Source organism: Anas platyrhynchos, chromosome 1 (assembly GCF_047663525.1).
Source record: "Anas platyrhynchos isolate ZD024472 breed Pekin duck chromosome 1, IASCAAS_PekinDuck_T2T, whole genome shotgun sequence".
Taxonomy (NCBI): Eukaryota; Metazoa; Chordata; class Aves; order Anseriformes; family Anatidae; genus Anas; species Anas platyrhynchos.
The window spans coordinates 100515191-100529266 of NC_092587.1; the positions used below are offsets into that span (position 1 = coordinate 100515191).

At 35.7% G+C, this 14076-nt stretch overlaps 1 protein-coding gene across 1 annotated transcript in view; it reads left to right on the forward strand.

Annotated features, from left to right (window-relative positions):
- Nucleotides 1-14076, forward strand: part of LOC106019573 (inositol 1,4,5-trisphosphate receptor-interacting protein-like 1) — a 171388-nt gene that overhangs the window by 91031 nt on the left and 66281 nt on the right. Inside the window, exon 5 of the transcript XR_011804135.1 lies at nucleotides 1264-1343. The gene's annotated coding sequence lies outside the window, so the exon portion shown is untranslated. The remainder of the gene's footprint in view (nucleotides 1-1263; nucleotides 1344-14076) is intronic.

Sequence of the window (14076 nt, forward strand, 5' to 3'; positions counted from 1 at the left end):
TAGAAGAACTCAAAAAGTGTAGGGCTAAAATCACCTAACACTTTTAGTACGACGTTAACAGTGAGCATCACTACCAGGTATTTCATGTATTCTGAAGGTCTGAACAGCATCTGTCATAGACTGTGATGATCTGACAGGTTACAAAGAACTTAAAAATTCTACTTTTTCTTTGCACCACCCATTTTCTCTATAAAGAATGCTTCCATTGTGCTCAGCTCTTGCAGTGACTCATGTTGCTTGTTAGCCTGCTCGAGGATTGCTTCCATCCAGTGCTGAAACTGGACTTAAAATCTCCATATAGCTGAGCATGGGGTTTACTAGCCCAAACTTTTAACAGCATAGAATCACTTTGTTATTTAATATTAAACTAAATAAGAAGTTTAGAATTTGAAAACAAGTTATTAAAACTTGGAAAAAAAACAACCATACCTTTGTGCTTAGGAGGGCATTTGGTTTCTAAGCTATCACTTAGGGACTTTTCATCTAGAAGCTGCATGAGGCTGTCAGCAGTCAGAGGGAGAGGTGTTCAGAAGAACTCTTTCCCACCATCTTTTTGTGTATATTTTAAGAGTTCTTTGAATGTGATAGACAGATCTATCTTTTCCCAGGCTTTTTCCAGGGCATTCAGATAATTTCCAAATGCCTTCTGAAGGCATTGGAGGGAAGGGACTATGTGTAGGAATGGCATGCTATTTTTACAAGCTGGTAAGACAAGTTCTCTTACAGAAGAACATCACCTTCCTACATGAAAGGCATTACTGAGCAGTACACCTTTTGTTCAGGGAAAGTATCTCTCTCAGTCATGTAATTTTGTTGTCCCTATTTAAGAGAAATTTCACATCAGAAATTTGTAACTTTATTAGTGTCATTTTTCAATTAGTAAGTGAATACATCTCAAAGGTCAGGGTACGTTTGGGGGGGCTGTAATAAACAAATAAAAAAATGGTTTATTTCCAGAAGATGATAATGGACAGAGTTCCATTGATATTTTTAATAGTCCCAGGTAGTAAAGATAATTTATAGTGTTGGGATGCTTTAATTCATTCATTAGGATAATATGGTTGATGTGCAAACTATGGAAAACAGAGTAAGATTTTATTCTTTCTTTTTCTTTCCCTTATTCTCGTTTTGCCTAAATCAATTGTCTTTAACTATATCTCTAAATTAAATGAAAGATCAATAAACGATAATGTTCCTGCTGTTAGACAGCATAACATTTCCTGTGAAGTAGTAATGAAAACAATTATTTTCTTCTTTCTTTAGGGAAAAATAACACCACACCAAACAAACAGAAAGTCCAAATAGACCTCTAGAATGATTTCAGATGGTGATTAATTGTGAAGGTAAGAAGATTAATTTCTTTCTTCTGATTTGTTTCTTCTGTTAAGTATATCACGTAGTTCCCCCAACTTCTTTGTGCCCATGTAGTGATGTGTGTCTTAGACATTTTACTAACAAGATGCTGTATTGCCTTCAAGATATAGTTACGTACTGTTTGTTTAAGATTAAATTCTCTTAAGAAATAATTTTAAAAAAGTCTATAAACATTCAATTCTGGGGAAAAATGTAAATTTTATTGATGTAGAGTTTATTGAATATTCTGTGATACTTTGCTTTAATAACTCCCTTGCTGTTAATACATCAAGGAATATATAATGCACTTCACAGCTCAGCATGGATTTTCAGCTTAATGACTTTCCTCTGGTTATGAGATTGTCTTTTTCAGAAATGATTTATTTAGAAACATAGTAATTTCTTGGCTTTTAATTCACTTTTGAGTTACTATAGAGGAATGAAGCATCATGAGAAGCTTTAGTTAGACATGTAAGATGAGGCTGAATGCTCCTTATGCTTTTTCTGTGTTATTCAAATGCATTTACTATGTAAGGCTTTTTATCCAGCTTATTTGCACCACATAAATATAACTGTCACATGTTACAACTATGTTTCCTTGAATAACAACATACTTAGATAATCTGCTGAAACTCGCATGAAATGAGAGAAGGGAGAATCTGCAGAACATGTCTAATTCCTGACCACATACAAAGTAGTGGATACAGGGGGCTTGGTTCAGCACCAAAAATGTAAAAAATCTAAATTGCATCCACTTCAAAAGCTTATTGCATTGCTTATTCAGTTGATTTCTAAGACATAAATGGATCTGGAGACTGAAATGCATCTTGTCACCTCTCTAAAATGACTAGAGAGATGAAAGGGATATTTGGTATACCACCTCTGAGAGCTCCTCGCCAGCATCCAAATGTCATTTGGGTGATATTCAGAAGACTTCTGTCAGCTTGGAAGACTGGGGCTCATGACATACTGTGCTGGGGCAGTTTCTAGATGATCTCATAAGAGTTAAATGTAATTTCAAAGATTGTCTCAGAAGTAACATGACTGAACTTTCTGTATATCTTTTTAAAAAGCTTGCAGTCAATGCTGTGCTTCCTGGCAGAGAAAGCAGAACTACTATGTTTGCTACAGAAAAGAGTATATGAGATGTTTCATTAAGCCCAGTTTTAGTGGTAATTCTGAGTTTAAACACGTGATTAACTCTGACTTGATAGTTTAAACACCTACCAGTAAAAGGAAGCCCTGGATCATGTGGGATGTATTTGCAAACCCCAACCTACTCTCTGGTTAGGAGTCACACCAGCTGCTGCATGCAGAGCTCCCTGTAGTGGTGGCCCAAACAGCGTGGTGTGCTTTATAGGGTCATCCTTGAGACCATCTGCAGGAATGCATGATGTTAATCACTTGGGGCTTTTTTGCTTCAGGTATTAAGTATCTGCAGTAACCTTGATTTATCAACTTCTCGCATGGGTATGTGCAAGTCAGGATAGTTCTATGTATATCAAAAATTGGGTATTAACTGAGATAGTCTTCGCACAAAGCTCTGATTTTAGAAGTACACACCTAAGAACAGAAACAAAAATTCTTTTGAGTTATCTTCACTTATAGGAGAATCATGGTTAAGGTTTTGTTCATTTTGTCTTTTGAGTCTAGCCTCCTTGTCATTCTTTAAATTGTCATCGGTTCTCATTTTCTCATAGTTGCAGCTGTCAAATCTTTGTTGCTACCTTTCTTACTATATATTCAAAAAATGAGGTGACAGTTTAAAATAGAGGTTGCTTTCCTGTGGATGGCAGCAGGGGCAACCCTGTATCAGCAGTGCATATGGATTCTCTTTGAATGCACTTAAAGGTTTCTCTACACAATTGTTGTGAACTTCAGAGACTGATCTAGCCTTCTGTGTTTGCTAAAAATGAGGCAATTAAAATGTTCTTATGAACAACTGGGGTAAGCTTTCAGAGACTGGAGCATTTGTGGCCTAGAAACCAGGGATACGAGTTATTAATGAAATGAATCATTAGATAGTAGTCTTCCATGAATTTTAAATTAAGTTCTCATGGGTAATAGGGTTTGAAGTGACTCATATTGACTTATCAAGAAAAATGCAAGGTGCTTTAGCAGGGAATTAGCTTAATAAAAAAAAATAAAGTTCTAAATACACCTCTCCAGAGTTAGTGTTAGAAGTCTTGTTTCATTTATGTTCTCACAGTTTATATTGCTATACAAAGCTGACACTCTTACCATCAAGTTCCAAACTGGATAGTGGTACTACATTTCACTGAAGTAAATTTTCCCTCACTTTTCACATGTGGACTAAACATTGCTTATTGTATTTCAGTAATGGTTGTAATTGAATGAAGTGGGTTGACGGCTGAGGCTTCGATTTCATCTTTGTGTAGACAAAGTCCTAAAGAAGTCTCAAACACAAAGTAAAAGAGAGGATGTGACCCAGAGGATCTGTCAGGAGAAAAAAGAGTAGGATCTAACTCTTCTTATAAAATTCATCTTCACTTCTCTTTTCTGACAGGTTACCTTGTTGTTATTGATAACACTCATATTTGTGTGATGCAACTTCATTTTTGCATCAGGTGTCATAATCTATCTATAAACTTTATTATAATTGATAATAAATCGATACAAAATTTAGTTCAAAGTGTTAAAGAATTGTAGCACAGAGATGTTTTGAAGAGAACAAGAACAAATGTGTCCTCACTGCATTCTGAAATCTTAATTGTTATTGTCATTATATACTCCTTTCGTTTCCATTTTACCATCATACTGCACAGAATTCCTTAGGAATATTTTGACTACTCCTTTTATATGACTGTACACATATAAATAGTATAGCAGTGTATTAAAAAGAAAATCCTGAAAGAAAATGTTCGCACTCATTTTCTTTTTTTTTTCAGTTTCTTCTAACAAGAAACTTGTTAAATCTTGTGAAGCAAAAATGCAGTGCAAATTAAATGAATAGGTATATAAACTCTTCACCTGGACAACTGCATTGTTGTAACCTGTGTGTACTGCTTCGTGTTTCAGCTTCCTAATTTGTCTTCAGTTCCTACAGCGTCTTTCATACTAGAAGTGACTGATGGACTTAAGAAAACCAAGCAAATGACTTGTTGATGTAAAAAGTTATTTTGAGGATTTATGGGATATCATTGGATTTTACATCTTAGCTAAATCTTATGAGAATAAATGTAGTTTGTGATCATAAGTAATTACAGAAACCAGCAGAACACCAGAAACTGGCATTTGCCCTTTCAGCTCTGAGAATCGAGGTTTCCAACACAAGGCACTATACAAAAAATGGCTTTGCTGATGAATTTGAACAGAACTACAGTGGAGTTCTGCAGCCAGTTAGGTTAATCAGAAAAAATGTTATTACCTTTCTCCCCAAGGATGCCATTAATTTAACACTGGCAAGCTATCATTAGTGCTATGTGAAATGACTAATTTTCCCTCAGGAGGTGCTCACATATGAGGCTTGGGGTTTTCCGTAAGGATTCACAAGCCTATGTGAATCATAGGTAAGATTTTTTTTTGTAACTGTTAGGAAAAAACTGCATGTGGATTGTTGCTTTTGCATGTGATGTTGTGACCTTTGAAACACTTCATGCAGCATCAGAATTAAATTTCCAAAACTAACTCTAGGGAGAGAAGGAATCTAACACCTTTATGTTTCCAAAAATGCTACCTTTTCAAAAGACCGTATGTCTTTTTAATGATCTTGGTCAAGTCTCAATCTCCAAATTATTTTACACTATTCTTGTGAAACAGATTGTCTTACACACTTGAGTAATTCCGTTCTTTGTCAGGAAACTCAGTTTTGTGACATTTGGGAAGTTATTTCAACTTCTTTACTCATCTTGATCTCTTTGCTCTCTTCATATTTGTTTCTTTCTAAAATATCTAAAACAGGAGCTATTGTCATACATGTGTTCAACATTATAGCCAATTATTCCTGGATAACAGCTATGTCCTTGCAGAATGTAGGTATAATCAATTAAAAATACTTAAATTCGTATATTTTCATGCCTCCCTTAGCTCTTGTGTATTTAACTTACATCAACAAACTCGTATCTGCATGTCCTCTTACACATATTTCTGCATTCCAACTTGTCCATCTCAACAGAGACTTCTTTTAAGTGTGAGTTATGCCTGCTTCCTTTTGCTTTAGAAATTATTATAAAATGTTGCCTTTGCTAGAGATGACTATTGGACTACCTCCCCTCTTCACACATGTCAGAGCGTTATTTCCATAGCTAAAGGAAGGATGTGGCTGTGGTGTTATATTCCCTCTGCATACAGATTTTCTTCAAGGTGTTACCACGATGGCAGTCTGCTATATGGAGCTGATGAACTAGTGGTTATCCTAAAGTACAGCACCTTACTAATAGTCTGGGTTTTCAAATCTAGTATAAATGTATCTGTACCTACATGGTTTCTTATATGATGTGAGGGCTTGGGGTGTGGTGAGGTGGTGGAGACAGGTTTGTTTTGGTTGTTTGTTTTTTTTTTTCTTTGACTTTTTTTTTCCTGCTTTTAATCTTATACCTTTTGTCTTCTCATGTTGTAAAGCTTACCCAACTTGCATGTAACAGTCACTCAAGCAAAAATAATTGCAGAACAATTAGAAGGGCCACAACATAAATTGCTAAAGTACCTGGCAAATAGTACATCACAGTATTTGAGGACCTTTAGTTGCGTTGATGTTGTGTTCACAACCCATAATTCTACATAGCAAAGAAATCCCAGCAAATGCTTTCTAGAATCTGAGTGTGGGTAAGTGATATTGTGAACCAATGACTGGAAATTCACACCATGCTGATGGAGTTATACAAGTAATAATAAAATATTAAGGACAATTGGAATACATCCAACTCTGCTTGAAAGGGCAAGAGTAGCATTTACAGTAAGAGACTTCCAACACCAGAACAATTAGGGATTAAAGAACTGTATGGCAAGAACAGAACAAATCAGTGGGAATCGTGCTAGTTATTTCTGTGGTGCCAGGGTGTATACTGACTATAATACATGCTTAGATGGTCTTAAAACCAGCTCAGAACATCTTTAATTCCTACTGACACACACTGAACTCAGTAATGCTTTCTGAAAAGACTAGTAATACAAATTAATATTAATTTAACCAAGACTAGGTGTTTTTTCAATGCAGTCCTCCAAAAATTATCACTAATTACAGTATTAATCAACTTTTAAAACAAACCATAGTAAAGAACCTCTAAAAGTGTTCCCTGGGGATTCAGTTTAACACTGAAAAGTTATTTTAAACATTCTCTAAAATTTCCTACTTTTAGCACTATTTGACATTTATGGACAGAAGAGCTGAAAAGCACTGTAAAGTTTTGTCACTTTAAAAAAGCTGCAACATCAAAATATTTGAAATTTTCAAGTTATTTTTCCTGAACAAAAATAACAAGGGTAACTACAGAAATAGAACAGATAGTAATTACAGTATTAATCTAAAGATATTTTTTTCTCATTCTCACTAAGCTTATAAAATTATAAAATAGCCTCCTACTGTTAACAACTGTGTGAAAGAGATCATGTGTATGTAACTGAATAATTGAAAGTATGCTCTTAATCCACTGTGTTATCTTTTCAAAGGTTGTTATTAATCCACTGTTTTTATTTTAATAAATATTTTTCCAGAGTATATACATGTATATCTAAAGCAATGTAATTGAAGTAAGTTCAATTCTTCACTAGTTGAAGTGAAGAATATTGATAATAAATACAATTTTTACACGTGAATGCACACAATGTGGAATATGTAGTTGTAAATGTTGCAATCAGCTTGAGGTAATATTAAAAAATGTATAATTTCCGCGGGGCTACATAAATATATTTTGCATACTTCGATAGGGACAGAATTAGACTTTCTTGCTTAAGGTTCACAAAATACCTGCGAAAGTCAAACAAGAGTTTATATGAAAATTTTGAATGATTAAGATTATACAGACTTTGAGTTTCTGTTTTTCAGCACCAAAGGAACGATTGCTGCCATTCCTCTTGGTAAACTTATTCCACATTCAGCAGCAGTACTGGACCATTTCATGTGGATCTGAAATTCTCCTGGGAAAGTGGCAAAATGGAATTTAATGAAGTTTCTCAAACTTAAATGGGATTATGAATCCTGTATAATCTTGCCCAAGTGCTTCTTGCAAACACGGGCTACTTCCTAACACTTGCAGACTCTTCTCTGCTTTTGTCTGGAAAAAAAGATTAAAAAAACAAACAACAATGACAGGTACAAATTAATTGAAGAAAGGAAAGATGATCTTTAAAATAATTTATGGTAAAAGGCAAACCCCACAAATTTCTCAACTGATATGAGTTCTATCTGAAAGTTCACTTTGAATAATTTCACGTTATTCAAGTCTTTTGGATATTGTTATTCGTGTCACTCCCTACCTTACTTGCCTACCTTTCTCCAGTGACAGCTGTTTCTTGCAATTACATGTGATTTCCCACCACCCCCATTCTTTCCTTCCTCCCCCTAGAAAGAATCCAGGATGGAGTAGAGAACCTTTTGATTAAAGCCCTGCTTAGCATAGTGGAAGAGAAAGGGCACTTGTGGGAGCTGATCCAGTGGGACTAAGGACTTATAAAATGATAGAAAAGGAGCCTGGAGAGAGAGTGGAGGTCACTTGGTCTCCCCTCTGCTACATGCAGGAAGACAAGAGGAATGGGAGACCCCTGTGTGGCAAAACCCTGTGCCAGAGCACCTCAGGAGCCCACCCATCATCTGAGCCTTGGCCTTCCTGCCCTGGTCTCTTTCAGCGCCCTGCGGTCAAATGCATGTCTCCAAGGAAGGCAGATTCTGAAGCTCTGGCTCCTATCTCCTGGCTGCCCCACAGTGAGTAGGGGCAGAGTGAGGAGAAACCTGCCTCCTGCCTCTCCCCAGTATGATTCCCAGGGTGGGGCCCACAAGTGACCCTGTGTCATCACCCAGGTGGTCATTCCTGGCAGCTCCAAAAGACCACACTGAGAATTAGTGCCCATAGGGACTGCAGTAGGTTGTGAGGTCAGGATGATGCCCATTTACTTCCACCTAGCTGGAAATCAAAATAACCTTGCTTTCCGGGAAGTGGCTGATACCTGCCTGCCAGAGGGAAGCAGAGAAGGAGTTCCTTCTTCTGCCTTGCTTGTGCATGTGGCTTTTGCTTTACCTTGTGAACAGTTTTTATCTTAACACATGAATTCTCCTACTTTTGCCTTTCTGATTCTCTCCCCCGTTCTACCTGGGGAGAGCGAGTGAGCAGCTGTGTGGTACTGAGCCGCCTGCTGGGGTTAAACCACAACACTTTCCGTTCTGTAGAGATAGTCCCTAAGTTATCTAAAAAATAGCAGACCAAAACCAATGTAGAGAATTCCTATCTGTCTGGAGTTAATAAATAAGCCTAGAGGCTGAATCAGCATGTATTTAAATAATTAAAATAACTCTCTAACTAGATTTAATTAGACAAATCTCTAAATATATTTGTTATAGTATAGAATTTTGGTCCTTTATCTTTAAAATATAAATTAACTTATAGAATCATGTTTTGAAAGGTAAGCACATCTGGGGATAAAACTGAAAGTCTTAGGCTTCTTTGTTTAAAATGATTTTTCAAAAAATACCAATGTGTTGCTAAATCAAGTCACAGATTAATAATGATGCATCTCTTTCTGTATTTTTGATCATTGCAGATGGCACTGATAACCATGCAAAATAAAAAATTGCATGGTGTTTCCATTGTGTATAACGGGTAATCTGTTCCATTATCTAACTACGTTGTGAACCCTACAAATTTTGCGTTCTAAGAAAATACTGGAATTCTAGGTGTTTTTTTTTTTCCTCAAGAAGGATTAAGCTATGGGTAACTATGCATTAAACAGTTAATCATAAACGGACCATCTGTGATATATTACCGAGAACATTCTAAACAAATTGGGTATTGTATAGGTACTTCCTTGTGAAAACCTTGGCGTTAATATCATCTGATAAATGCCCCTATAGCTTGCTGATTTCCAGTCACAGGCAATGAAAGCATACTGCTTGGTTCAGAGACAAACACTGCAGACCCAATAATATTTTATCTTAATTTAAACCTTAATCCATTTAAATAGAATCTGCACTGTAATAGTAGTGTTAAATCACAGAAACGGGAATAGTGTTAACAGCAGGACATTATCTTTTATTGAGGGCAAGCAGCAGGGTTGCTGCTAATGAGGACATCATCAATTTATCAGTTAAAGGTCAATCTAAAAGGATTTCTGCCCTCTGCCTGCCCCCCGCCCCCATGTTTTTTGCTCTGTACTATTGCTGTCTGGACCCTAAATCATTTTTATCAATCATTCCATGCTATGACAGGAGACATCTTAATGCAATGTCTGCATAATGTTTACAAGAAGTACAGGTTTGTCTGGCTGGGAAATACTGCTTTCGTGCTCTTCTCATCATTTACCATGTTCCTAAAATATTTCCTGGTACCTTTTTTTTTTTTTTTTTTTTTATTTAAATGTTGCAGTTTAATATTTCTTTCCTGCCACGTTTCTTTAAGTTGCTGGCTGCTTTTAAATGTTGCAAGAAAGAAATACTTGATGGCATGTATTTATTGGTGACTGATATATTTTATTGGAATAAGTCATGCAAAAGGATTCACTATCCTCCACTTATTATGTGGCTACCAAAGACAAGAGTTTCCTAATTCAATATTGAAAATTACTGATGCATATCTTAAAAAGGCTTCTTGCTTTGAAAAACATGAAGTAAATAAGATATAACATTTATAACACTTTTTTTTTTTTTTTTTTTTTTTTAACAGTGGTAGTGTAAAGATTAGAGCAATTGAACTATAAGTTATTCCATAGCAAAATCAAATTTAGATTTTATCATAAGAATTTAATTATTTTCCCCTTCCCAAGCTTGTGCCACTTATTAGCTACAAGATAGCAACCAGAAAGCAATTTTATGATGTTTCTTTAGTGGAGCTGTCAAACTCATATGATCCCTTTTCACAGTTCTTGCTATCTGGTGGGTTTTTGCACTTACAAGGAATGAGACCTTGAGAATCAACTACAAGAAACAGTATGCTTTCTTGCACCTAATTGGGAAAATGTTATTCTGCTTGAAGTTACAAATCATCTAGTTACTTGTAATTTCATTCTCTCTGAACATAAGGTAATGGTGATTTTTTTATATATTTTGTTTTAATCCATTAGAAGCTTAAGCCTTCATGCGGATTCTTGTCATTTTTCTTTCATCTTTAATTCACCATATATGGATTTATAGTTTAGAGACAGCAATTTAAAAACACTGACAAGAAGACTGCAAGTTATTTAATCTTCCCACCAATTCAGATTTTTTTTTTTGTCTAAACAGGCCACCATTGCATGCAGTGTTATGCAGTTTTAATGCTGTGATTGTCATGATTATCCCTTGAGTCCCTCTCATTGACAGCACCTCTGCAATGCCAGATCTTGTACAAGGTCCAAGTTACAGGTTTCAAAGGAGACAGGATTTTGTGCAAGAAATATGGCAGATGGACATAGGCTGAGAAGCAGGCAGCTACCAGGAAATAGGAAGAGAATGGTGATCATCATGATAAACACTAGTCTCACACGTGCTGTTAAATTATTAGGTTTTAAAACTAATTTACTTAGTGGATTAAACAGGTTAAAGATAGCTGACATATTGATTTTATTTAATCTTAAAAGGAATCAATTTAACCTAGGCTGATGTTTCAGTTTTAAAACAATTGAAGCGTATCTACACAGGTGTTTTGCACCACTGTAACTAAATTAATATTGAACCAATTTAATTTGGACTGGTATAATGTTTTGGACAGGAAAGACTGCATAAAATACTTAAAAGTAAGAATAAATTGGCTTTAATCCCAAATTAATAATCAGATTCTGCATCTAGTTACTGGTATGTCATGCCACATTAAAATTAGTGAGAACTTCAACCAAAACTTTGCCTTATTGAATACAACAGTGTTTTGTTTTAGTATAAACTCATCCAGATAACAGATTATCAGTTATTGAATGAAAATTTCAGGGTTTTGTTTGTTTTTCTTTTTTAACCTGTAGATAGATCATCAATTAAATGTTCCCAGATTGATATGTGGGTAGCAGAAAATTCCATAGAATGGAGAAGAGAAAAAGATGACTTAAAAAAAAAGAAAAAAAAAGACTGTGTTTTAGTTGCCATTTGGTCTTTTCCTTGGTTCATTTTAGTCCTTAGGTAGAGAATCTTTCAATTTCTGAAAATCAGTGGAATGATTCTGAATCTGCTGTGCTTCTGTCATCTCTTCTGAAGAATGCATACGTGTGTTGCAGTGTTCAGAGAATACACCCCTCCTGGGACTTGTTCGTGGAAGCTTGGTCATGATTTCTGTCAGAAAAGAGACCTGTAGTGTAAGTGCATCCTAGGTGTAAGAACAGAGTCCTTCAAATTCTATGTTAGCTTTTTCAAACCACAAAAGAGTGAAGGGCATCCTTACTTTCTTGTTACTGCTGAAGGGTAGGCCATTTCCTAGTGGTCTGAGGTCTAATCTTAAAAGATGTATACCTGTAGTAGCAGATAGCATCTTTCAGGTGCTTTGGAACGAACAAATAACATGATACATTTACACTGAATTTGTTCCCAGACATCCTCATGTTCACCCAAGGCTCAATACGTTCCTTGAAAAAATTCAAGATTACGACTTCTTAAATGTATTGTGATTATTGTAGAAACTTCTTGTTAAGAATTCATGATTTTTTTTTTTCTTTTGTGCAAGGCCAAGAACATAAGAGCTGCTTAATCTTAGCAGTAATAAAGATCAGTACTCATAAGTATATTTATTGCTGTTTGTACACAAAAAATATAAAATGCTATCTCAATTGCTGTAAAAAGTGTTGATGAGGCCCATGTAATTCATGGATATTGCTGATATTTTAATTCTGTGGTGGTGCTGGGATGATAGAAACATCCATCTCTTCGAATTTACATTTGCAGTAAAATGAGAACCACTAGAAATATGCTTTAAGAGCAAGTTTGCTGTTAGTTTACAATAGCAGAATCCTGCTTTCACTTGCTTCATAATGAGAAAGTCCTCCGTTTAAAAATTCAGACCTATGGTTTATAGTTTGTCACAAATGCTGGAAAAATAATGTTGCAGATAAAATTGTGTGCCAGTGCCCCTCTAGAACACAACATTACAGAATATATATGAGTGTAGCAGGCTTGGTTTTAACTTAATTTTAGAAAATTTACTGTAGCAGGACCAGCTGGGGATATTTGTTATCTGAATCACCCCAAAAGTGAAAAAGGCAAAAAAAAACATTGATGCTGGGACCAGAAGGATAATTTTCCTTTTAGGTTTTCTCAGCTCCTGTAAAGGAGATTTTCTTTGTTAAGAAACTATTGAAATTACTTGAACTCACATAGGTACCACAGTCATATTTTTCAGTGATGTTTCCATATCTGGAAACCAAGTGTAATGCATCTTCTCCAGTTGAAGAAATTGAGAACTTTTGAAAGCTTACCTCTCAAAAATAAAGGTAAGGAAGAGATAACATTGCAGAAGTATTAGCAAATAGTTTAAACTTTCGAAGCTGCTTTGGAGGCAACCAAATGTTAAACCATATGGGCAGAATTCTACTGTCAATATCACACATGCTACTTTCTGAAAATTAATTTAAAATATGTTATGGGTCAGAATGTCTAATTGATGCTCTGTGGGCTTTTTTCCATATTCTAAAAAGTGCTCTACTCCAGATATCCCCACTTGCTGCAGATGGTCAAGCTTCAAAAGGGGCTTGATTTGGCGAATGAGTGGCTTGCCAAGCACATTTCTTAGACATCAGTTTCAAGGATTGATTTTCTCCTTGTAATTGACTTTCTCCCTATCTCAAGTGATGTGAAATTCACTCACTTCTGATGTAATCTCTCTCTGACCACCACATAAACATATGGATATTTAATGCATCGTAGTAAACTGACGTGTGTTCAGTTTGTCATGGGGGAAGCATGTATCAATGATGATGCAAACTGTGAGTAAAATTAACTAAACAAGATAAACTGGTATAAAGAATGAGAGAAAGTTTTCACCAGAGAACCAGATGCCTGGGCTGAGACCCTGGGCTGCATTGCCATTGTCCGGTCTCCACCGTTCCAGCTATGGCTTCTTTCGGTAATAAAGTACATCATGTGAGTTCTCTTTTCCTACAGCCAGACCAGTCAGAGGAAGTGATTTCCAATACTTATAGTCTCTCACTTGAGATTTTATGAATGTATGTAACTTCCTCAGGAACCTTAGGCATGCCTCATTCAGTACCAGTAAGAATAGCTTTCTGGTTTATTGGACTTAGTATCCCACTTCTTCATAACCCTGTTGTACTTACAGTTTGTTAGATTTTACACCCTTCTTATTGAGTAAGTTGTATGATCTTCTCCTGTCAAATACTGGTTGTGAAATAGTTGGGGCCAAGCCTTAAAAGAAGTCAAATGCAATATTCCATGCTGCAGAAATAAGCATTATTTATTTATTTTCACTATTTTCATTTATTTTCATTATTTTATGTCTCTTCAGCCCTAAGTCAAGGAATCACAGGCCTAGGCAAATAAGCCATTAGTGGCAGCTGAACTAAGACACTGGAAAGATTACTCTAGCTTAGTTTAATATGAATAGAAGTTACTTTTCTTTCCCCTGCTTCCCTTCCCTGAAATGG